General features: G+C 38.1%; 1 long non-coding RNA gene and 1 other non-coding gene across 2 annotated transcripts in view; both read right to left on the reverse strand.

Annotated features, from left to right (window-relative positions):
• Nucleotides 1–22,778, reverse strand: part of LOC129770533 (uncharacterized) — a 127,648-nt gene that overhangs the window by 55,711 nt on the left and 49,159 nt on the right. The gene's annotated exons all lie outside the window — the stretch shown is intronic.
• Trnar-ccu (transfer RNA arginine (anticodon CCU)) lies at nt 6,356–6,428 on the reverse strand. The gene has a single exon. It is a non-coding gene; the product is annotated as a tRNA-Arg (tRNA).

Here is a 22,778-nt window from a genome sequence, read left to right on the forward strand (position 1 = left end):
AAACGACACAAAAGGCCACCAGGCTTCGCGGCTCCGTCAGCACCCCGGTCTAGGACGAACCGAAACGGGAAACTCTACGGCGACTGTCATTATTGGCCGCAACTGCTTGCTCGGCTCGGCTTTGGAGGGGGTGTCCTGATTAGATCGAAGCCACGAACCCACGAAAGCAAACGGCGAAGAAAAGCTGATAAAAGCTGGCAGCGCTCAGATGTGTTTTTGGGTGCGCGTTTGTGTTCATGTTTTATCGCTGCGTTTTGGCGTTCTAATTCGTCGATTTTAGGCAAGGATCAACAACTTCGTGAGTGAGTGCTGCTACCTCCTGGAAAGCGAGGGGGCTGCCGCAGATAGCGATCGCCGAGTGCGCACCCCCTCGTCCTGCGAAACTCTACCTTTAACATTTGTTGCTAGTCATGATCCGGACTCGAACCGGGGAAGGATAATGTATTACTCGAGGAATTGTCTTAATTTTTCGCTGCCGGAGATCGTTATCTGTGATCAATCCGCGGACCGGCGGCAACGGAGTCAACTGGCCGCTATTAAATCAAATGATGATTGGAACAACCGGGACCGGCCCGGTCATAGCAGCAACGGCGCAGCGGCGGCGGCTTCTTAGAACTGCCGCCAGCTGCTGTGCTGCTTTTGTGGCGAAGAATCGTCACAAGACGGCGGAGGGATGCACAACAATCCCTCTACGTTTTAATGACCTCATTAAGATCGTGTCGACTGTGTGTATAGCTGTTTTCTGCCTGCGCTACTCTCGCTCTCTCTGTCTCTGAGGGAAACTAGTGGAGCTGGTAGTGGTGGTGGTATGTTTTCGAAGAATCCGCGGCTGCATAAGGAATTAATCAGAGCATCGAACGGGAGCGAGAATGGGGAGTATGCCTCCCCCCGAGAAATTGACGGATGAGTAGCGGAAAGAGCAGCAACAGAAGCGCGGCAGAACAAGTGAACCGCTTATTCGACAAGTGTGTGTGTGTGTGTAGGTACGCTACTACTTTTCCCAGAAATCGTGATTCTCGGGTACAGATCTACATGGTCGTTGCTGCCCCAGAGTTCCGCTGTTGATTCCGAGAAGATGCTACCGTTTGATGCGATAATTTTAATAGATATCGTGCGTGATAGGCGAGACAGGAGAGTGACCAATTGGGCGTTGAGTGCATGCGAGTGGAGGAATCCCAGGGATGAGCACACGCAGCTTCTCCGAATTGTCGGTGTCGATGATCGAATGACTGTCTTGATTTCCGATAGACTTTGTTACTGAGCCTTACAACCTGAATTTCTTTTTTTTTCACCTAGGAAAACTGGTCACTTTGTTATGACATAGTTTTGACGTTAATAAGTTATCGACGCGAATGGATTTTGATGATTTGTATACAAATCGAATTCATGAGTGTATGTATCTTTACGATAAACTTGTACACCATTAAATTCGGCTCTGTTACAGCTACAAATGATAAGGAGTTCAAATCAAACAAAGGAAGAAACAAAGTTGACAAGACATTTCCAAGTACTCTGCAGAGATCTTCCAGAGCTCCTTATCATTTATTTATTATTGACCCCGAAATGATTGTAAATAAATTCTTCTGGGGAGATGAACCAACATTCCAAAATTTCTATGCCAACACAACAAGGTTTTTTAGCGCGGTATCCGCGTAAAACGGGGAGCTCACCGGGCGGTACAACGGGATAGTCCCATTTGTAAGGATAGTCCCATTTGATATCTATCATTAGGTGACAAGGTTTTTTCACGCGGATTTTCCAATTAACGCCGTTTTCTTACGCGGACTTTCAAATTAACGAGGTTTTTTTACGAGGTACGTATCCCCCGCGTAAAAAAAAACCTGGGTGTACAAATGTCAAGAGTTCGATTTTCACTCCCAACATTCTTCTAAAATTGGAAATAAAAGTGACGAAACAACCAAAGGAGTTGAAAGTCACTATAATATAGAAAAAAAAATCTACAAAGAGCAGCTCGATGTAAATTATCGCCCGCAGAATATAAGGTTCGCATTGTCATCGAATAATTTTTTGGAGTATTTTTCGTTCCTGGGGTGTTTTACCGTCACTTTTTATCCAGTTTATCGAATCAGCGGTGAGTTTTCTCATTTTTACTCCAGAAATATTGATGAAAAAAAAATTGTAAGGGGTTGTATCTAGGACACGACCGCATATTTTCGACGTAGAACTACGCAATTATATTATGCAATCCTTGTTTACCACTTCGAATATTATTTTAGATGCATCGAAATTTTTGTAATAGATTATGTTCTTCGTTACAAATAAATTTGATGAACGTCCTTCTACGTTTTATATGGTGCCTAGAACTACCAAAGTATGTGAACGGAAAATTGTCAAACGATCATTGTATTTTACATTTCCCTCTGAAGTTATTGGACATCTCATGTTTACGTAGTTCTCGAACCGCGAAAGTTCATTCATCTCTAGTAGGCTTCCCAGTTTAAAAGTACGTTTTAGAGAAACATATTCCGGCCTGCACAACGACAAGCGAGTACAAAAGTACTCAAAACCAAAATATACCCCCGACTTGCATGTATTTGCAAAGCGGATTCCCCCAGACACATTTATTTTGAAGTCCGTGCTAGGGAAACACAGCTCAGTGGGAAAAAAATATCCCCGACTTGTATGTAAATTTGTAAAGCGGATTCCCACAGGTACATCGATATTTAAGTCTGTGTTGGGGAAACCGTAAATCGGGCCAATCAAAACTTGACAGTTAGGGCGTTTAGATAACGCTTAGAAATTTTACGGTTATTCAATTGTTCATCTCATGTAAAATAACATTTTACATGAGACATTATTCTATGGGAAGTCCATGGCGGATGTCAGAAAATTGGCTTTCGAACTGGTGGAAAAAAAAAACAGACTGAAGCATTCATGTAATGATCCAACTCAGATGGCTCAGGTGGATGAAATAAACCAATTGAGATGGCTGGCTTAGCAGGTTTTTAAAACATAACCCGAATCTGTCATTCCGGAAACCGGAAGCTATTTTAGACTTGAAAAAAGGAGAAAAATAAAGGATAAATTCAAAATGGAAAATGTAATAATTTGTTTTTTCTTCTTTCACGTTAATTTTTTTCGTTCTGAATATTCAAATTGGCTTTACCAAATATAAATATCTAAATTCAATAATTCAAGAAAATATTCCTTCTTTGACTAACGAGCTTCTCTTTCACGTGATGTTCATTTGATTTAAATTTATTATCAGGCATTTTAACGAAAAAATAAAAATCTCTTCCATTCTGATAAACATTTTATCTAGATAAATGGTATTTGAATGATCTCTAGAATCTCCCTGTGTTATACTATTCTTTTACCTCCGATTAACTGAGCTCAAATTATGTAGACCAATTTAAACTCGTTGTAATTCAATACGCAATTGTTATTGTGTAAACAAAACCATCATAGTGAAAAAAAAAATTGTTGTTTTTTTGGTCGAATATACAAGTGTAACAAAAGTAGTCACTGTAAAGTAATATTTCTAGTTGCGTGCTTTGCGAGGTACCATGAACGTCCGCTAGTGTGACTAATCATGAAATGGTTTGTTAAAAAAATCAGATATTCATGTAATCGTGACTTCAGGTTTTTCATTCTGAAAAAAAACCATTCAATCTCTTGATCTGACCCAAAAGATACTCCAAAAAAGCAACAAAGTTATGTCATTGAACCTTTGAGGGTAATCTGTCTGATTTTTATCACTGTTGTACAGGTTTTTTTTTATCTGTACTATTTCATTCAAAAATCTATATTGTACTGCCCCATTTTTTCAGGCAACTGATTTTTGTTCAACAAAGATTTCTATACGGAGCTATTTCATATTCAGACACGGTTTTCATTCCCCATCATAAAAACCTGAATGCGTTTCCAATACCTGTTTCATGATTGTTAGATTGGGAATTTTCCTTAGATTAACACGTTGAGTGCCATGGTTTTATAGCGACTCTATGGAAATTTTTAAACGTGCCATCGTTTCTCATCGTAGTGAAAGGTATTTTTGTTCGAAAGTGAATAATATAAGCATATAAGCTTATATGCTTATATAAGTAACCTTTATTATCATATTCTATACTGTCAGTCACCGGTGACTGACGCAGCCTGAACGAAAACTCGGTGTCAGTCACTGGTGATTGACGTGGCAGTCAACGTGTTAAACATTGTACCGGTCCTGAGGGTCCAATCATCGAAATGATATTTCTGCCTCAACAGTTTTACTCCACGTATTATTAATTTATCACTCTGGAAAATCTAAAAATCTTTTGTACAAAAATCTGTAATCTGTAGTACACAGAATCTGTACAAAAAAAAATCCAAAAAAAAAAATGTACCTTTCCAGATAAATCTGTACGTGTGGCAACACTGATTGTGGATAATCAGAAAAGTTTCGTGGAATTCATCGTTCAAATAATTATCCTACCAATGTATTATCTGTCCTTCAGGGTTCTCCAAAGAACTCTCTCTAAACCTATAACTCTCCGTTTCAACTCGAAAACGGTTGATCTTCCAATAGTAACTGTCTTATGGTTCGCATGAGACATAATGGGGTGTAGATCTATGGAAAACCAGCGATCGCCTTTACTTACTTGATGATATTCGTGCAAGATGATTAGAAAGATGTGAATTTTAAAACCTTCGGTATCTACCCACCTGTAATGATAATGAGAAAAGAACATAATTAGAATCGAATCAAAAATGTTAATTATTTTAAAGCAATCAGTAGCGTCCTTGTACAGTACCAAACGGAATACAGGACAATTTGGCCACAGTGGCGCTCGGAATGGGATAGAGAAGTCGATTGTTCGTCTTAATTTCAGGTTCAAGTAAAAATGTGAAAGTCAAATAAGTTTAAGGAAAAATGCATCCAAGACAAAATCATGAAAAGTTTCACGTTACACGTCGCAAACAGAATATAATTTGCGCTTCGTTATTAATTTCATGTATTCTTTGCTTATTGTTGATCATAACCTCAGTACGTAACTTGCATACTCCATTTGGCGAAAAACGCGTTAATCTGACTTTTGAGCAAAAAATATCTTAACTGCATGTTACTGTTGGCAACTCCATGAAAATATTTAAAATAAGATATAACGATATAACGGAGAGAAAATGCTCCGATTTTGCTCGAATTTTGTATACAGTGATAGAAATAAGTATATAAATAGACTGGAAAAACTATAAAAGCAGAAAAGATATTTCAACGAGAATAGCCGTTACTGCAAGAAATCGAAAGAAAAGTACTGTTATATAATAATTGACGCATACCTGCTGCTATATCACGTAAGTTTATGTTTGCTTCCAAAGGTTTTTGAAGATGCCTCGTAGGAAACAGTTGAGTGTAGTCATATCATAAAAAGTTTAGAAAGAATTTGCTCGAAAACATACCTCGTTTGGTACATAATAGCAATCCGTTGTTTTTCTTCTTGCGATGAGAAGAAATTGAATATGGATGACCCAGATGAGTTTCAGCAATATTGGCATAATTTGCGTAACCATATGTATATTAGAGTGACAATGGATGTGTGGAAAAAAAATCATCTTCGAATTTCAAAAACCGACCATGTACATTTTGTTTATTGGTCCAAAAAAATTACCTGTGCAAAATTTCAGCTTAATCAGACATGATTTGGGGGTACCTGAAAGCTCTCAAAGTTTTGATTTTGGTCGGTTTTTGAAATTCAATGATAACCATTTTCGCTGCTACCATAATGTACATATATATGAGGATAGAATGAGTCGTTATTTCGAAGGAGGGTCGGTTATGGTCTGGAACGCTTTTTGCTATAACGGTTAACTACCGTGTTTTTGTTTCGAACAAAATGACCTCAAAATATCTATAACACAGACATGCTAGAGGAAGTTCTAATTGATGCTGCAGAAGAGCTTGTTGGTGAATTTTTTTTAACTGTAAAATGGGACCATAAAAAAGAAAATGGCTGTAGAATGCTCGTAGATATCGATAGAATGAATGTCATGATTGAACAAAATCCCATATTGTAAAGTGGTTAGGATATCCGGCTCTCACCCGGGAGGCCCGGGGGCTCAAATTCCGGTATGGGAATAATCTTTTTCTTCTCGATACTCAGTGAAATACATGTAGGCTATGCAGATTCATCAATTTCATGAAGCTATTAATAAAAGTCGAGATGGTTTCGTTTTCTATTTATATTTCAACACATAGTTTGTTTTATCGATGCGGGGCATCGATTCCTCGTACTCCTCACTTGCTAAGCGAACGAGCCCTCTACCATCTGAGCTAAATCCCCATCTCTGTATCTCTATAGTTTGAAGAAGACATCACGGCATGTAAAGATTGATTGCATAATAATCTCAAAACATCCGCCCAACGTGAGGCTCGAACCCACGACCCTGAGATTAGGAGCCTCATGCTATACCGACTGAGCTAGCCGGGCATGTAGCTTTATTATGCAAAAGGGAAACAGAGATGACCTGACTTGACTCTTTGTATTTATGAGGCTTTAAACTTTGAAATTCATTCACCTCTATTTATATTTTTTGTCAATGTATAAATTCTTTATTTTTCTATAAGTTAAAAAAATGAATTAAATGAAGAAACTAATTCTAATCATTCACTATTCTTTCACAAATACAACGAAATATATAAAGTAATAGCAAAAATGTCTGACGCAAAGGTTTTGTATCACAACCACATATATAAATCTTTCTGATATCATATGAATGTTTGCACGGGTCAAATGACCCGTTGTGGTAGTTAGGGCAGATTACATATACATCTCAGTAAAATACATTCGATGTATCTTTAAAGAACAGTAGTGAAGGCAAATGATGTTGTGACAATGTAATTTGCAAGGAAACTCTGACAAAAAGTGTAAAATGGGTCATTTGACCCCTCGTGGTAGGTTTAGTGTTAAAAATAAATCCGTATGAGGTAAATACGTGCTTTTATAATTGTTTCCATTATTCAGCATCTCGTTATTCTGAAACTACCATTGATTTATGAATAAAACGCAGCTTAGTTGATTATTTTCGCTATCTCTGGCAGATAGTAACATTTTGAGTTCGAAAATATTGAATTAACTAATCAAATATAGACAATAAACATATACCTCTATATATTTTTCTACCATTATATTTATTCTTTATCAAAGGAAATTAGATCAATTTTTTTTCAATGTTGTGGCCTTAAATCCCTTTTTTGCCATTTTTGTTCCATACACCAATTTAAAAAATACCTTTGGACTGATTGTCGATTTCTTCCCAGCAAGAAAAAATATCTACTTTTAGACAAAACTTTATTTCTATTGAGGTTTTGAAACCTAAAAGATCGTTTATATCATTTGTTTAGAAAGCTTACATTTTTGTACATTACTTATTTGAAAATATCAAATTTAGAATGCATACATTTTTTCTGTTTTTGAAATATAGTTTTTTTCTGATTTTTCTTCCAATCTTTCATAACATAAAACTGATTTTCTATTCAATAATTCCAGTATTAAATTTAACTGATGTAATCAATATAAAAGGTTTGACTAAAATTTAGAAAATTTCAAATTTAGTTTGAAATATAATTTCTCAAAACACTTTCAAAGCACGTCCTTATGTTTTTGTTTATATATGTTTGTCGCTGTTGCTGGAATTATGATCATGTATGATAAGATATTCGATCAGATGGTTGTTAGATTTATTTTGTTATTTACTGTTTCATGAATGTAATTTGACTGAATATAATCTTGCGGTTAGAAACAATATTGAATAGTTTTTGTACATATTTCTTCTTAAATCTGTAGCCTCACTTGGGGATTATTTTGCATCGTATTTTCTAGCGTTTCTAGGTTTTTGACTTTCTACAAAGAACATCATCTGCATAGGACCCATCCCAGCGTGACGTGACAACGTTTTGACACAGTAAAAACAGTTTTTTTTTCTCATTTTCATTTATAAATAACACGATGTCCAAATAGTAAACGATATTAAACTAAAATTGAGAAAATTTCCCACAAGAATATTCAGCTGGATAATATTTTACAGTTGTATTCGCTTGTTGTTAGTCCAATATTTTTGTGACGTGACAACACCTGTTTTTTTTTGCGGTTTCCAACTTTTGAACAATTACGTTTTATTTTCAGTTCCGCTTCAAAACATACAAATAAACATTGTTCTATGATTTGTCAACAAAAGATGAACGGTGATTCCTATATTCCGGTATATTCAGTTTTTCCAAGAACTCACAAGATTTCAAATTTCGGCATTCATTTTTTGACGTGACAACGCGCTCTGTGCAAAAAAAAACAAAGCGTTGTCACGCCACACAATCAATAAGTTGCATTAAATAAGATTTTCATCGTATTCTAGCAAGCTATATACTATTTTCTATGTTTTTCATTACTCTGGATCACTGCCCCATAGTGGGGGCAAAAGTGCGCACTTATTGAGTTGTATTTCTGAGGTAACTTGTAACAAAAATAAATGCTTTATCACTACCAGCGGGAGAAGCATCATTACTAGAATGTGTAGGCACCATTCAATGGGGAGGAGGGGGGTGTTGTATGATATTTTATGGGTGGAGATGGGTTGGTGTCATGGTCGAACCTACCACGAGGAAATTTTTGGGAGAGAGGAGACTGATAATATAAGGTATCTAAAATGTCCAATATTTGAAACAGAATTCTTTTTATTAACAAACTAGCTGACCCGGCGAACTTTCCCCTACCCACAATTTATATATTGATATAAATCATTTCGAACACTCAAGTTCTCACAGGAATTTTGTCATGTAAGTTATATATACTCGCGGTATATATTTTCTCCTTTGACATATAAACCTGATGCAGACTAAGACGCATCACTCCTGATACTGACTGTTTAAATCCGTTGCTTTGTTCTTGAGTTAAATCGAGGGAATCCTGACTTTGACTGACTGTTTAAATCCGATGCTTCGTTCTTGAGTTAAATTGTGAGGAACGTACACCAAATCATTTTTATTTATATAGATCAAGTTTATAAATACATAGTAACCTTCATTTGATTTATTTGATACTCATTGTTGGAAAAAAACTATATTTATTTGATGTTCATTGTGAAAACATAAACATAAACGAAACATAACCGTTATTGAATTGAATGCATGGTGAATATAAAAACGTTTTTCATTTGAAATCCATTTTGAATTAATTTTAGGCAATTGTTTATTTTTTCTTCCTCATCTTGAATTTCGGTTCTGAGGATTCCGACGCTAAGCCTTGGAGCGCTTTCAGAAGTAAAAATGTCAATAAAAGAAGATTCAAATCATAAATCACTTACTGATATGAGCCTCTTCCTCAGAGCTGATTCAGAAATTCCGAGGTCTGCCTCAACCCGACACTTTGAGACTCCTCTTGAAGCCTCTGTTGGGCCATTTGAGGATTTCTGCAGTGCATTTCTTCGAATCAGTTTTTCATTTTATAATTTTATAAATTTTTTGAGAGCAAAATGCTGGTGTGCACTTTTGCCCCACAGCCAGTGCACACTTTTGCCCCACAAGCGATTTTTGAACTAATCGAATTTAAAAAAAAATGCTCTTTAACTTTTTCATTAATACGAATACGCACTATAGAATGAAGGTTTCCTTGACAGTGTAGTTTCGAACTTTCCATCAAAGTTTAGGTAATTGAATCGTCATCCCCAAATTTGAAAAAATTAGATCAAAACTCTTTTTACCTCATAACTTTTTTGCCACTTTCATGAAATGTATCTTGTTTATATGTGTGAGCTACTGGTGTAGTAATATATCAAACGAATGCACTGTTGTCGAATTTTTATGCTCGTTTGCTTCAAACCCCTGCCCCGCACTACTCTATGTCGTTATTTGGGAATAATCGGGATGGTCCTAAACCTCCAGTTTCTACATCGTGATTCTTCAACACATTCACACTGGCGTTTGCCATCAATGGCTAGCACAATCCTGGTTCATCGAGTGGCGCTCACTACAGGGGCAACACATTTGATTTTGCCATCAGAAATTTTTGATAAACTCTTTGTATGCATCGGTGTGCATGTGCACGTACCTGTGCAAGGGCGTTTATGTTTGCGTGTAGAAGATGACGTTGACTTTGGTCGTTGACCGTTGACGTTTGTGTGTGCATTTGTATGTGCACTTTCTTTGTCTAACTCCACACGCGTCGCTCTAAGGCTAAATTCTTACCACTCAAATATTATCTTCCTCTCGCTTAAATTCTAACTGCTAAAGCATCGTTTAATTTTGTATGTTTCATACACGAGAACACAAAAAACGTGATTGTATTGAGTCAAAATATTATCACGTCACGCTGAAATGGATCGTATACTTTACTTTTGACCCCCCTTGTTTGCTCAGAGATACTCAAGTATAAAAATGTTTGAACTTAGGTTCATCTGATAATCTAAAAAAATGCTCTATTTTTGTGACGTGACAACGCTTCAAAATACTTGTTTTCAAATTCTTGTTTCTCACAAATTACAACATTAAACATGGGTCTACCCACGGCTCTTCAAACATGTATTTTATCATCTATTTATTTGTTTTATTTGTTCTGGCATCAACAGACTACAGTGGTCCAAATGATACAATTATCTAACTCTAATTAATTCTAAAAACCGTTCAATGTAACACGCGAAACGTTAAAATCAAACGCCGAAGAAACTGTGTTGAATGCACGCTGAAGGCTTGCTATTGCTGTGTACATGCCATAATTCGTTCGCCGAAGTATGGTCCGCAGAAAAAGTACTCTCCGCAACCGTCGAGGTGGTACGTTGAGATTTAGGTGGCTTAAAATTTCTGGAGAATCGACGCGACCAGTGAGTGTATCCGCTACAAACAAAGACTTAACTAGCTTTCTTCTGCAGTGCAGTGAATCCAGATGGATCAACAAGCATCGGGTTTCGTAACTAGGAAGCTGATGACGATTGCGCCACGGAAGCAGGCGAAGTGCGTACCGAATAAATCTTCTCTGAACGGACTCGATTCTCGTAATGCCAGTTTGATAGTGCGGATTCCAAACGATACTGCAGTATTCCAGAACAGGCCGAACTAGAGCACAATACAGGGATTTGAGACAATGTACGTCCGTGAAAGTTTTTGAAACCCGCATAATGAATCCCAAGTTTCTAGATGCTTTATCTACAACATACGATACATGTTCTTTGTACGACAGTCTCGAATCCAGTATCACTCCAAGATCTTTGACCTTCATAACTCGTGGAATGGGAACACCAGAGAGAACGTATTCGAACGTGATCGGTTCTTCTTTCCTAGAGAAGGATATCGTGGAACATTTTAATGGATTTATAACCATACAGTTCGTGGCGCACCATTCGGCTACAATATCCAGTTGTCGTTGAAAAAACCAGCAGTCGGCTACAGAACTAATACGACAATAGATTTTTAAATCATCCGCAAACGAAACGCGAGTTCCTTCTAATGCCAAGCAAATGTCGTTGAAGTAGATTAGAAAGATCAGGGGTCCGAGGGTGCTTCCTTGAGGAATACCGGAAGCTTCAGAAAAAATGTTGGAGCTGCTATCACCGATGGTAACGCGAAGTTTTCGTTCTTTGAGATAGGATTTGAACCAATCTAACATCCTTCCTGTGAATCCGAGCTTTTCCAGTTTTGCGATTGCGATGTCGTGATGAATCTTGTCGAATGCAGCAGTCAAGTCCGTATAGATGGCATCAGTTTGGCTATTCCGTGACAAACTATCCACTACATAATTTGAAAATACTAACAGGTTCGTCGATGTTGAGCGTTTTGGCATGAATCCATGCTGGTCATCAGTTATGTACTGTTTACAAAACGAGAAGACGGGTTCCATCACTACTAATTCAAAGAGTTTAGAAGCAGCACAAAGCGATGAAATACCGCGATAGTTATCGACGTTTCGCTTATCACCTTTCTTGTGTACCGAAAACATTTCGATTGTTTTCCAAAGCTCAGGAAAAGTTCCCGAAGTCAAGGAAAGGCGGAAGAGATACAACAATGGCGTCGCTAAACTATTTATGCATCTTTTCAATAGCATGGATGGAAAACCATCTGGGCCTGGCCTAACAGAAGATTTTAGTTTAGCGGCGGCGGTGAGAATCTGGGATTCCGCAACATCGAAGCTGCTGAAAGAGTAGCTCATTGACGGAACATTCCTGGCAGCGGAAGCAACTTCCGTTGTAGATAGTGAGCGATCAGAGAACACAGTGGAGAACTTTTTCGAGAATAAACGACATATCTCTTCTGTATCTGAACTTGCCGTACCCTCGTACGACATTGTAGAAGGCAATCCATCTTCCTTGCGTTGTTTGTTGACGAATTTCCAGAACGATTTAGGATTTCTTCTAAAATTGTTTTGTAGATTACGTTGATATCGTCTAAAACAACTTTGACTGAGCTTGTGGTAAACGCTGTTTATACGCCGATAAAAGATCTTTGACATTGAAGTTCGTTGTATTGAAAATCTCCTCAGGGCAGCTCTTTTTCGCGATTTAAGGTTGCGAAGCTCCAAAGTTGGCCAGGGTTGTCCTTTAGCAATGGTATGAACCTTTTTGGGAACGTGTCGATCAATGACATAGGCCAAAACATTAGAAAACGTCTGCACTGCACTGTTAGCGTCGTCATTATCTAAAATTTCGTCCCAGTTGATTTCATTCAAGACGTCAGAGATGCTAGAAAAGTCGGCTTTGTAAAAATTGTAGCTCACAGATGCAGGGTCGTCTCTTAAAGATAGTTTACTTCTTTCGTACGATATCAGCAGTGGAGGATGATGCCGTACAACCTTGACTAAAGGGGTCGGAGCTTGGTTTGTAGAACTGACAAAGCACCAGACCAGAATGCGAATGTTTTCATTTGGTACACTATTTATCTGTCGAAGAGTGGCAGTACTGTAGCTGTCCAGAAGATCCGAGGCGATTGGGGTGATCTGTGAGTGCGCTAGATCAGCAAATAGAAAACCGTGTGTTGAAGAACGCCATCTGAGACCTGGGAGATTGAAGTCGCCAATAATTATTATTTCATCGACTTCAGCAGCAAAACCACATAAAGTTTCGACGGATTTGATGTGATCTCCAATCAAAGAAGAGTCATTGATACGATCAGGAGGAAAGTACACCACACAGAAGAAGAGGTTTTGACCAACGAGTTCAATTTCCACCCAGACTTGTTCTACAGTGCGCCAAGTGATATCCTCGATAATCCGCGCCTTCAGATCTTTTCGAACTGCCAATAATGGTATGGTATATAGACATAGAAGTTTGGTTAAGCAAGTGCAGAGATATCCCAAGAAACATGAAAATAGTGAAAACCTCAAATATGTTAAATATAATTATGCGGTTTATTAAACTCGCCCTTCTCAAAGGTTGGTGTATAAAATTCAAGTTCGTTTCCAAGAATTTATGAAATAACTAGAGCTTATTCAAATAAAGTTTTCACTTTTCTCCTAAACCTAGATTTGAAATTTGGCACTCTGGTGCATAACCTCATGGAATGGGGAATAGCATTGTAGTAAATAACCTTAGAATTTACATCATTATCATTCAGGTTCTATCTGACATCTGACATCTTTTGAATTTTATTAATACTGAAAAAACGCGAGTTTCTTTCCTTCGAAGAATCTTTTTCAACACGCAATACTACTAACAAAGTGTCTCTAGGAACTTCAAGACGAAAAAAAGCACGCCCGAAACCAGCAATTTCCTATGCTCTGGTGATAATATTTCCAACGTAAACACACTCCACACAGGTGGAGAGGCCCTCTCTGTTCGCAGGTATGCGCGCTCACTTAGGAGAGAAAGGCCACGAAAAGACCCACTTTGCTACGAACTACGAGTGGCACAAAATTTAAAAAGTAAATATTTTCCTTTCCCTAGCCAACCAAGCCTATCACCAGCCAGCGACCGGCAGCCAGTTTAGACGGGCGTTTAGACGGGCGTTTAGAACGGACACTTGAACGCGCGAAGTCTCTCTCTGAGGACGTAAATTAATAAACAAATAAAGGCTCGCTCATTTCGGTTTCTGTAGTCTTTGTTGTTGTTATTGCTGCTTCTAGCAGATATTTGCTCTCAACCAACGGCTCTCAACGCGCCTAGGCGGGGTCCAATGAGTTGTGGTAAAATAGGCACGACAGCCACGATTTAACGTTTAGAGGACGAGAGAAGAAGAAAAAAACGCAGCACACGATTGACAGCTTTGACAGCGATCTTTCAAATAAGTGTTCAACGCAACATATGCGTAGCCGCACATTTGCTCCAATCTCATCGATCTTTGGCCCGTCCTTGGGGCCGAGGGAAAGTTCGCCGATCAAAACCGATAGCAAGGAAAAAAAAACCATTCTGACCATATGGCGCGCGAGTGTATCTGACTCATGACGTGGTGCTATACGCCCTTCGGCCGAGTCCGTATTCTGCCGTATCGGATGCAGTTATTATCGTTTATACATTCTTTTTTCGCACTCTGCGCCCCGAGTTCCAGGCTGCTACTGCCGGGCCACCGTTGCGTTGGGCGCGAAGAAGTTTTTATCTCAACACTTCGATCGGGCACGTAATTTGAGCTCTAATTTTTCAACACTTTTCGAGTAACAGCGTAATATAATCATTAGAAACCCGCACTTGGGACCGGGAGAGGAGCGCCTCCTGTGGTGCCCTTCGAAATGGCTTCGGCTTTAGGATCCGGCATGTGCATATTTATGCTCTGCTGTCTCTGTGGATGCGCTTGGCAGAAGGCGCAGAAAGCGCCCGAAGGGATTTTCGGAAGGAAGCTTTGCAGGAAAAAAAAACTAGCAAGCATACAATATGCAGATGTTCTGTTCTGTCTCGTTTTCTACATTTTCCATTTTGGTCTGATTATTATTTATTGAATTGAGTTAAGATCAGTGCACAAGCACAGTGGTAGAGTAAAAGGGGAGCAGCAGCAGCAACAGAGCCGTGAGCAGTGTTTCATTCATACTATGTTGTGGAATTTTCAACGGAGTGACTCACCCAAAAGCCTAAAGGCCAACAAGCGCTCAATCGGCTCTACATAGATGTATCGGGGCAAATAACCTATTATTTAGATTTATCTACTCTTAACCTTCGAAGTAGCGAGTAGTCCCCGTTCACGTTCCCTTTTTTTTCACTTCCCTTGCATTCGTAACAATTCTCTGGCCGGGAAAGACACAACACACCTTTCAGTTTAGGCATTCGGGACTGCATTCGGAAAGTCAACAGGAGCAGCGCGAGCACGGACGGAGGGAGCGACTCACGCGAACCGTTCCAAAACGGGTCGAAAGCTCTGAAAAGCTATTATTCACCCCTCTGCGTCATTCCACCCCTCCCCGGCATCCTGTGTGCTCGCTCGAGGACGACTGGGAGTCCTCCTCAATTGCCGAAAATATATATTAATACACAGGATAATGATAGCTGCACGATCCCGAGGAAACATATGTACGCAGTCAGATGGGAGCGCTTTCTTGAGAATAATTGGATTTATTGCTTTTCGTCCTGCGGCGGCAGGCAATCGGAGCTTGTTTTCTCGTCGTCGTCGTCGATTGCGTTCGCGTTCTCGTGAAGACCGTCAGAACAATCATAATTTTTCCTTGTCGGCCACTTGCTTGCCGGCGAACACTCTCTCGTCGCGTCGGCCGATGATCAGCTCTCGTCCGTAAACAAACTCATCTGTCAAAGTGCAGTCGCCGGGGGCCATTTGTGTGTCACACTTGTCCACCGACAGATACCGGATGTACCACAACAGATCGGATGGTAGCGGCGTTTTCAATGTTTTCAGTCGTTCAATCGCTTATCAGTGGGGTGAAATCTTCAGCTGACCCCCAAGGGCCCCCGGGTAAAGTATGACAGGGAGACTTGTTTTTCCGTCGGGACATAGTCGGTATGCTTGTTTTGCAGAGAGAAGAGAAAGAGGGGGAACAGAGATGCCAGATTTTTACCGTATAAATCCGTAGACTATTTCGAATCAATTTCTACGAATTCCTGAGGATCTTCATTCAAAAAACGTAATATGTGTATAATGTATAATGGCATAAAATACGAACATCAATTCTGAATGATGGAAAATGCCATTTGATATGAATTACGTCTCTTACGTCTCTGAATTACGTCTCTTTTCAAAATGGTTCAAATTTTTGAGTTTTGACGTTGTATACTTTAACAATCATTAAGGGTGCCAAATCAGATAACATGTCAATCAAATCAGAATTCATTTTATATTTGTTCGAGGGACACTACCATTTGCAACTTATGTTCCGCTCTTGCATGACAAAATGCCCCAAGCGAGAGTACAAAAAGAGAATATTTTTATTCTCGTTCCAGCCAGCGAGCAGTCGAAAGCCTTTTTTGATGCTAAAAGTTGATTTCAAAATTTTTAAATGGTCTTATTCGCTACGGTAGAGCTCGTTTTGGTCTTCTGAATGGCCATCCTCAAGGCTAGAGTATCTATAATACGAAGAAGAAGAAGAAGAAAAATGTATAATTTTCACGGGTTGCTTCTTTGCGCAACCACCAATACTCATCAAACTCAACATTCCGAGCGGGCGCCAGCTTATATACAGATTTGTGTGATTTCGATAGTTTGTTTTCAAAGCATTTTTAAGCTATTGAAACAATTTTTTGAGTCAATGAGTAACAATCATATAAATCATAGACAATAAGTGAAATAATTTTTTCACTGTTATAAATTATAGCTTCATCAAACAACAGTTTTCTAACACAAAACCGACGCTTCGAAATAAAAATATAGAAAAAAATTGTAAGGGGTTGTATCTAGGACACGACCGCATATTTTCGACGTAGAACTACGCAATTATATCATGCAATCCACTTGTTTACCACTTCGAATATTATTTTAGAATGCTTCGAAATTTTTGTAATAGATTATTTTCTTTGTTACAAATAAATTTAATGAACATCCTTTTACGCTTAATATGATGCCTAGGACTACCAAAATATGTGAACGGAAAAATTGTCAAACGATCATTGTATTTTACATTCCCCTCTGAAATTATTGCACATCTCATAGTTACGTAGTTCACGAACCGCGAAAGTTCATTCACCTCTAACATCTACAAGTGACGATTCTTCCAGGCTTCTCAGTTTAAAAGTACGTTTTAGAGAAACATATTCCGGTCCGCCCAACGACAACCGAGTACAAAAGTACTCAACACAAAAAAAAAATACCCTCGACTTGCATGTATTTGCAAAGCGGATTCCCCCAGGCACATTCATTTTGAAGTCCGTGTTAGGGAAACACAGCTCGGTGGGAACAAAAATACCCCCGACTTACATGTATATTAGATAACCGGATTTCCACAGGTAAATCGATTTTGAAGTCTGTGTTGGGGAAACCGTAAATCGGGCCAATCAAAACATTTCGCAGTTAGGGCGTTTAGATAACGCTTGACATTTTACTGTTATTCAATTGTTTATCTCATGTGAAAAATAACATTTTATTAATAGTGATAAATGCGTAGAAATATTTCCTATCAATTGATGCAAACATCTTTCCGATCTGTTAAGAAATGTTCGAGTTATAAACATTCAAAATACGGGTAGGGTTAGCACATAAATCAACAGAACAAATGTATGGGAAAAAAGGAAGTTCTTCCAGTTTTCATGAATTATACCGTTTAGAGATTAGCGAATTGTAATGTATAGCATATCAAACAAATCTTCCGAAAATTTCCGATTCGATTGGTATGCAAATCATGAGAATTCGTTCACAGTGAAAATAGTTATCAACGTTAACTTTATTTCATAAAAACGTGACCTGTTTTATGATTTGGCACCCTTCCTGAAAGACGTAGTTCAAAACAATGAGCACTGTGCGAAAAACACATTCACGTTGACTGCTCACGTGTGACTCCCCTAAGGAATCAATTTTTGTTTGAAAATTAAAACTTTACGTTTATTTCTTCGTGGCGTGGCTGATCGATCGTTTGTTATTTCTGAGAGAATTGTTGGGCTGGTTTCCGTGAATATTTGTCATCAACGATGCGAAAAAAAAACACAAGAATACCGGATTTCTCGTATTTCTGCTACTTCCTAAGCGGTAAAACCACGCAAATCATCGGTTTATATGAGTCAACAAACTATTTTTCAAAAATATTTCTTGGAATGGAATAAACAAACGAATTGAACGAAATCAATTTGTATTCGACAATACGGATATATATTTTGATACCCCCCCTTCTAAGTTGAAAGACTTATTGATACAGGCAGCCCTACGTCATAAGGAATAAAGTTGCTTAATCAGAAAACATGTCACGTTTTTATGAAACAATTTCAACGTTAAAAACTCCTTTAGCTGTGAGGAAATGTTCATATGCAAACCCAATAGAAGCGAAAATTCTCTAAGGGTGGGTTCAGACTAGTGATATATTCATGTGAAGAAATATGATGAGATTTATAAAATTGCATCAAACGTTTACACTAGCGTGAACTTCTATAATGAATATATTCATATTTTCGGTGAATTTATTCACCTGAAGTTGAATTGCATTCAAGTTATATATACCTCGAATGAGTGTATCATATTTATTCTCACCCGTTTACACCTATTTTCATGTGAATAAATCCATCTATAGCTAGAGATCTCCCTATTGTAAACCCGCCATAAGCTTTTGTTTGATACTCCATACATAGTGCCTTTACTGCGGACAATCGTGACAGTTGTTGCTCTGCGGCCGTGCAAATCGGTTGCGTCCAGATCGTTTGCTTTCGAATAAATGCACAGTACTTTCACAATACATGCTCAGTGTAGAGCTTCCAATGACATAAATGATAAGGGAAACATTTGCCACAAGCACGAATAATTATTTTGTCTCGCTCTAGCCAGCGAGCAGCCAACAACCTTTCTCAAGGCTAAAAGTTAACACACAAATTTTCAGATTGCCTTTTGAAGGCTCTTTTGAAAACTGTTTTCCTGCAAAACTGCGTCATAAATATTTTTTATAACTGAAAAAAAAAATATTTTTCTCGAAAAATGAATCTGGTTGTTGGAAAAAAATTTTTTAAGTCCTACAGTTTTTGAGTCATTTTTTTTGTAAAAACTTAAGAAAGTTTTAACGAAACTTTTTAAAAAGTCGCCTATATTTTTTTCTTTTGAAGATTGCGAGCAGGCAAAGTTCCTTAAATAATCAATGTTTTTACGCCCACCAGGTTTCACTGCAGCCTTAGATGGCGCTGCCAACTCCTAAGACGGTTTGGTGTAAAATTCATGATTTGTTCTGTGCTTCCAAAACAGCGCCGTCAGCACCTAATGTAGCGACGAGGTTCAATTTTTATATACCAATCAATTGCGAAGCCTAAGGCGTATATCATCATTGCCAACAGAACAAGGATTGCGAAACGCACGCGTTAGATAGTGCCTTTGCTGTGACAAACCGCTACAGTTGTTGGCTTCAAAATTCATTCCCAGAACGTTCACCATGTATGTTCATTGCAGCACTTGCAAGTACACAAATGAGAGGGGAAACATTTGCAACAAGCAGCAATAAGTTTTTAGTCTCATCCTACCCAACTAACTGATCGTCATTAGCCTTTCTTGAGGCTAAGAGATGATCTTTAATTTTCGAATTATCTTTTTTGATGACTACGACAGAAATGGTTTATATTTTCTAGATTGTCTTTTTCAAGGCTATAGCTAAATGATCTTTAAAACTTGAAGCCTCCATAAAACAACAGGAAAGAAGGCACAGTTTTCACTAGTTGTTGCTATGCTTCCACGCGGAATGTTCGCTTCAATTTTTTTCAAACATGCGAACATGCATACTCAGTGAGGCGCGTATTTTGACCTGAGGAAACAATTTCCACCCACAAAAGAGTTTCTATTTATTTGGTCGAGGCAGAAAAGACGAATCAATCGATTGTAGGGACAGTTTTATAAATGTTTTTTTTTGTGTTTATTCGCTAACTACGATAAGTAAAAAAAACAGAGATCGGATATTTCTTGTGTTTTTGAAGCGCCTCGAGCGGCAAATTTACGTAAATCATCAGCAACGATTTTACTAGAGAATTGTTTCTCAAATTTCGTTTCATTCTGAATGGACCACTGTCAGACGGGAGCTTTGAAAAATAGTTTTTAATGTTTTTAGGCGGCAAGACAATAGAGACCCTAGCTGGGACTATTTTACAGGACATATAATAAATTTAGCAAAGTTTTTGTTTCCGTTATTACGATAATTTTTTTCTGAATAATATTTCATACGTTTCATTTAATAAAAATGTATCTCGATAACGGAAAAACATATAATCCTGTTTTTTTTATGTTACAGAAAATAGTCTCAGTTTTCAAAACATACCGCGCATTTTAGAAAAATGGAAAAATAGAAATTCCGCCGTCGCCACGGCCAAATTGTTCGAATTGCACTACGAACTGCTGCCCCATCCACCGTATTCTCAAGATTTGGCCCCGTGCGATTTTTTTTTTGTTTTCAAACTTGAGAGAGTCACTCGAGAAAACGTATTTTTCGGATGGATTAAAGAAGTAGGAGAATCGCTGGGTCAAGTGTATCGAGCTAATAGAACACTATGTTGAGAAATAAATTTCCACTTTTCCAAAAACTTTGTTGTACTTATCGGACTGCCCTCATACTTATTATTGATTATTTAAAAAAATTTAATCCCCATAGTAGGACACTAGGGATACGTTTCACTATTTTTCGAATACCTTTCATTTGATGTAAAATCTAAAATTTTTGGTTATGTGAAATTGAAAATTATTGGAATGTAATTTTTCCAAAGAAAACATGAAAGCTTTGTTGTTATTAAAAAATCTTTCCATGTAGAAGTGCACACCTTCCGATGCAGGGATAACTTGTGAGTTATTGTAGGGCTATTCATATATATTTTTTTTCAAAATTAAAAAAAATAGGAAAAAATGTACTTTAATTTTTAGAATGATTTTTCCTAGGGAATTTTTTAATTAGTTTGATATACTTAATGACATCTGAATTATTTTTTTGTTATTTTGAATATTCTTCCAACTTTTTACAAAAACTTCTTTGATCAAAATTTGTAAACCTTATAGTTAATCTGACCTGGAATTGATCAGACCTGGATTTTTTTATCAAATAATTAAATGTTGAAAATTGTTTAAATTTCAATTTGAAAATATCAAAAAGACATTTTTCTAAGTTACGCTGAAAATATAATTATTTTCAAAATTGAAATTAATTTTTCTCAAAACGTTATTTTTTTTAAGTTTGAAAATTAGTCCCATAAGACAACCGAAAAGTCATCCATACATCGGAAGATGGGCACTGCTATAGAGGAAAAAGTTTTTGTAACAACAACTTTTCCATGTTTTATTAAAATGTCTGTCAATGTTTTACTCGTTACATTTTTGTATGTAAATCCTCGCAATTGACACATCTGCAAACTTTTTTTTTCTATTTAGAAACAGAAAATAACATCAAAAAATCTTTAACACGCAAAAATTTTACGAGCAAAATACTAGTTTTTTTTAGGAGTCTCCATGCAAAAACTCGTATATTCAGAGGCTAAAATGTATGAGAGTCGACGTATCTGAATATAGTCTACATTTTAATATATTATCATATCTCAAACTTTGTTGTGCTTTGATAAACAGATGCTTCTGCAGTGCTGGCATCTCTGGCGCCGGGAAGCCCGCAAAATGTTAATGATCAAAACAATATAATAAATGCGCGACAACCACACCGTCTTCTCCAACTGGGAGGAAAGCCACAGCCGGTCTCACAGAGCCAGAGAGTGGTCTAGCATACTCATATGTTTGTTGCGCGGTGCGGAGGCGATTGCAAGCGATTGCTGGCGCAATAGCCGCGCTCCACTCCTTCTCGAAATGAACAAAAAAAAAAAGGAAACAACCGCGCGGAGGAGGAGGATGAAAGAACCTCAAGCCGACAGCGCGGCCGCCGCCTCAGCACAAGAGTCGGACACGATTATCGGATGCATAAATTACCTCATCGGTTGTCCTTCCACACCCCCTCAATCTGTATCCCCATCCATCCCGAGCTGAGCATGGAATATGTGTCGGTGGCCACAAGTGGAGTTATAATTCTGAACCGTGGCGTTTTGGCTGCGTGACAGTTACAACTCAAGGTATGCAGCACCGCGTCCAAATTTCCCTAACCTTCCGAAAATTGGAGAACCAAAAAAAAAACAGCGCGAGGAAGGGGTCCGGGAGTGCATGAATTAAATTCTACCGATTAACATCACAATAGATTTAGTTTACGCTAGATTTTCATTCCGAATACAATCCCTTCTGTCACGCTGCTGCTGGATTGTTGTCGGTACCGATGGCATTCACCTTTTATCTGTTTGATTACTGTGTGTATGCATATTTTATGCTTTCGGTGGGAACCTCTTTCAAACTCGGGGGAATATGCTACATTCGGTGAAAGTGCGTTCGAAATTATTCAAATGGGTGCGTAATTGAACTCAACCGAAATATGAGATGTAGAAAAAAGTCCAGCACCTGATGAGATTTTCTGCAGGAAGTGTTTTCAAAATAGTGCAGAAGCTGTGCATTCAGTTTATACTACCGCTGTGCTGAAAATTATTTAAATGAAGGCACAACATATTGAATTTACAATTCAGCATACAAGTAAAAAACCGGTGGTTTCGAGTGTGTCTTCGGATGCATCACTATTCGCATAGAGAAGTGTCCCCGTTGTTGACAGGAATCCCCTTAGCATATATAAAATGTGTACACGCACTCTTGCGAACTCTAGAGCCATGATCAATCTTGAAAAAATGAATAAAAAAAAAAAAAGAAAGCAGAGTGTGCTCTCGTTTCGTCGTCCGTGATTCTCTGGTTC

Source organism: Toxorhynchites rutilus, chromosome 2, assembly GCF_029784135.1.
Source record: "Toxorhynchites rutilus septentrionalis strain SRP chromosome 2, ASM2978413v1, whole genome shotgun sequence".
In the NCBI taxonomy this organism is placed as follows: domain Eukaryota; kingdom Metazoa; phylum Arthropoda; class Insecta; order Diptera; family Culicidae; genus Toxorhynchites; species Toxorhynchites rutilus.